Source organism: Rhincodon typus, chromosome 10 (assembly GCF_021869965.1).
Source record: "Rhincodon typus isolate 14 chromosome 10, sRhiTyp1.1, whole genome shotgun sequence".
Lineage (NCBI taxonomy): Eukaryota > Metazoa > Chordata > Chondrichthyes > Orectolobiformes > Rhincodontidae > Rhincodon > Rhincodon typus.
In genome coordinates this window covers 51,134,263-51,138,717 of record NC_063341.1, presented here as the reverse complement: position 1 = coordinate 51,138,717, position 4,455 = coordinate 51,134,263, and positions in this window count along the sequence as shown.

Here is a 4,455-nt window from a genome sequence, read left to right as displayed (position 1 = left end):
TTCCTGCTCCTCTGATGCTGTTTGGCCTGCTGTGTTCATCCAGCTCTACACCTTGTTATCTCAGATTCTCCAGCATCTGCAGTTCCTACTATCTCTGAAATAAACAATTATTTTTGTTCTGTCTTTATAGAAGAAGACACGGAAATCTTCTCAAAAGTATCAGTAAAGCAAAGGTCTTGACAATTTCTGTAGGTTCTGACATAATCCCGATGGATTGGAGGGTGGCAAATATAATCCCACTGTTTAAAAAAGGAGAGAGGGAGCAAATCAGGAATTACAGACCACTGAGCATAACACTGATAGTGGGAAATGATGGAGGACAGGATGATAGGACACTTAAAATACAAATGGAATTATACAAGGTAGGCATGGATTCATGGAAGGGAAAACATATATGAGAAACTTACTGGAGTTTTTTGAGGGTGTTACTAATACAACAGATGATGAAGAAACAGTTGTATTAGGATTTTCAAAAAGCTTTTTTTAAGAGGCACATGCAGTGTGAGAGTACTAAGGGTCAGGTGTTGGTTAAAAGCAAATTGGCGCTGGTTGAAAGCAATTTTCTAGATGCATTGATTCTTGCAAATTAAAGTTAGGCATCTCAAAATATGAAAGTTGTCAGCAATGACGCAACAATAGGCCAATGCAAGCTGAAGAGGCGCCACTATTCATCCAGCTTCCAAGGGTAAGCATTGTAACCTTATCTATCATGTAACTGTGATGACAGTCTGTACTGAACGCAGCGAGAAGTCGAGTTTTTGAGGTGGTTCTGCGTTGGTAGGGTGTTGGTGAATTGTAGGTACTTCTTTGACATGACATTGGGCAGTCACTCAGCTGGAACTGCACCTTCACCAACTTGCTGCACTTGCTCAGATTGAATGTGGATGAATAGTGGCTAAATATTCTTCATTCTCTGCAAGTCTCACTGTGTGAGTAAGCGTCCTCAGGTCTCATCTGCAGGGTGTGACACCATTGAGTGTTCTGAGAGTCATAGGCCCTGACACCAAAAAACATTGGTTACTGTGGCTACATAGCACAGAAGGCGTAAACAAATGCAGGATGAGCAGGACTAATGCCAACCTCAGGAGCAGCAACAGGCTGGTGTGGAGGACAAGGAGTACCCAGCTCAGGTAGGGCAGTGAACCTGTGGAATTCTCTAGCACAGAAAGCTTGAAGACAAAATCATTTCAAATGTTTAATAAAGAAGTAGATAGATTTCTAGAAGCTAAAAATATCAAGGGGTATGGGACAAGGTCAGAAATCACACAACACCAGGTTATAGTCCAACAGGTTTATTTGAAATCACAAGCTTTTGAAGGCTCACTCCTTCTTCAGGTGTTAGAAAGAGTGAGGCTCCAAAAGCTTGTGTTTTCAAATAAACCTGTTTGACCATAACCTGGTGTCGTGTGATTTCTGATCTTGTTGACCCCAGTCTAATACCGGCACCTCCACATCAAGGGATATGGGAAAATGTAAAATGTGTGTTTTTTACATTAGTGCTTTTTAACGATTGTGGACTGAAATGAGCAAGAACTGATTTGAAACTCAGCTGTTTATAAAGATAGTTTTGAAAATGAGACATTTTATACCTATTGTGAACTTTATTGGTGTAGATGTGGATTTCAGTATTGTACAGGCAAACGGAAGCCAAAGGGTTATTTACAAGTGAAATTGATTGGTCCCTAGTCCATAAAACAATCATCAGTAATGAAGTTCCTCTGCCTGCCAACATCAAGGTGATTGTTTGCCAGTTAGTTGAATGGCTGAGTGTGCAAGACAGAGAAAAGGTAGTCAGACCTGAAGAGAAACCAGGACAGCAAAAGTTCAAAAGGCCCAAACAGAATGGAATTTGACAAATGTGTCCCAGAAAGTTTCCAAAATCAACATGTAGAGGGCCCTACTTGGGAGAGTGCAACACTGGACCTTCTCTTAGGAAATGAGGTTGGGCAAGTGCCTGAAGTGTCTGTTGGAGAGCACTTTGGGTCTAGTGACCATAACTCTCTTAGTTTTAACATAGTTACGGAAAAAGACAGGTTAAGGTGCTAAACTGGAGCAGGGCCAATTTTGGGGCCATTAGGCAGGATCTAGCATCAGTCGATTGGGTGAGTCTGTTTGAAGGAAAAGGAACGACTGGCAAATGGGAGGCTTTTAAAAGGTGATATCAAGAGTCCATGGTCAATACATCCCTGTTAGAGTGAAGGGAAAAGCTGGAAGGTTCAGGGATCCCTGGCTGATGAGGGATATTGAGGCTCTGGCCAGGAAAAAGAAGAAGGCATACATTTCAGCTATCGGGCTCAAGGGAATCCCTAAATGACAATAAATAATGTATGAGCACACTTAAGAGGGAAATCAAAAGAGCTAAAAGAGGGTACCAGATGGATCTGACTGATAAGGTTAAAGATAATCCTAAGAGGTCCTGTAGCTATATTAAGAGTAAAAGGGTGGCTAGGGAGAGAACAGGTCCCCTTAGAGATCAGCATGGCTGTCTATGTGTGGAGCCTCAGGAGGTGGGTAAGATTTTTAGTGAATATTTCTCCTCAGTGTTTGCTGAGGAGAGATTCATGGATGCTAAGGAAATAAGGGAAACAAGTGGGGATGTTTTGGACCGCATACATATTACCAGAGAGGAGGTGTCTGCAGCCTTAGATCAGATTAGGATGGATAAATCCCCTGGGTCTGATCAAGTCCATCCTCGGATGTTGTGGGATGCTAGGGAAGAATTTGCAGAATCTCTTGCAGAGATGTTTGCTTTATCTTTAGACACTGGTGAAGTTCCAGAAGACTGGAAGGTGACTAATGTTGTTCCATTGTTCAAGAAAGTTAGCAAGGACAAGCCGGGGAACTACAGGCCAGTGAGCCTGATATCAGTGGTAGGCAAGTTATTGGAGAGGAAACTGAGGGACAGGATCAACTAACATTTGGATAGTCAAGGTCTGATTAGGGATAATCAGCATGGATTTGTGCACTGGAAATCATGTCTAACAAATCTTTTAGAGGTTTTCGAAGAGGTAACCAAGAGGATAGATGTGGGTAGGGCTGTGGATGTTGTCTATATGGACTTTAGTGAGGCCTTTGATAAGGTTCTGCACGGCAGGCTAGTCATGAAAGTTAGGTTGCATGGGATCCAGGGAGAGCTAAGTAATTGGATTCAAAATTGGTTTGATGGTAGGAAGCAGAGGATGATGGTTGAAGGTTGTTTCTTAGATTGGAGGCCTGTGACTGGTGGTGTATGACAGGGGTCAGTGTTGGCATCTTTGCTATTTGTTATTTACATAAATTAATCTGCATGTGAACGTACAAGATATGGTGAGTAAGTCTGGAGATGAGTAAGTTTGGAGATAATACAAAATTAGGAGATATTATTGATAACAAGGAATGTTATCAAAAATTACAGAGAGATCTTGATTAGATGGAGAAGTGGGCTGAGGATTGGCAAATGCAATTCAACACAGGTAAGTGTGAGGTGTTGCACTTTGGAAAGTCAAACCAAGGTAGGAATTATATAGTAAATGATAAGGTCCCGAGGAGTGTTGTGGAACAGGGGGACCTACGATTACAAGGACATAGTTTGTTGAAAGCGGCATCACAGGTGGACAGGGTGGTGAAGAAGGCATTTGGCATGCTGGCGTTCATTGGTTGAGGCATTGAGTATAGGAGTTGGGACATTAGGTTACAGTTGTATAAGTTATTGGTGAGGCCGCAATTGGAGTATTGTGTTCAGTTTTGGTTGGAAAGACATAGTTAAACTGGAAAGTGTGCCACGAAGATTTATGAGGATGTTGCCAGGACAAGTAGGCCTTAGTTATAGAGAGAGGTTGGCCAAGATTGGACTTTATTCCTTGGAATATATGAGAATGGTGACTTTATTGTGGTGTATAACAACATGAGGGGCATAGATAGGATGAATGCCTGTTGTTTTTTTACCAGGGATGGGGAATTGAAAACTAGAGGGCATAGGTTTAAGATGAGAGTGGATAGATTTAAGAAGGATCTGAGGGGCAATTTCTTCACGCAAAGAGTGGTGCGTATGTGGAATGTGCTGCAAGAGTAAGTGGTTGAGGCAGGTACAACAGCAACGTTTAAAAACATTTGGATAGGTACATGGATGAGAAGGTTTTAGAGGAATATGGACCAAATCCAGACAATTGGAATTGGGCACCATGGTCGGCATGGACCACTCTGGGCTGAAGGGCCTGTTTCCATGCTGTATTACTCTATGACTCTATGAGTCTAAAACTCTCACTCTCAATTCTCTAAGCCACATTTAAGTCAGAAGGAAATGAATTTATCTTTCCTTCAGCTGATGCTGCAAGTTGTGATTCTGAATTGGATAAGTCAGAGACCTTTATAAGTCAAACAGCCACCCTGTGCCTTTTGCAAACCAGTGGAAGTATTTGGAGGAAGGAAGGTCAAGGATCAGCAAGAATCAACCCGACAGATCTTGTAAACAAAGGC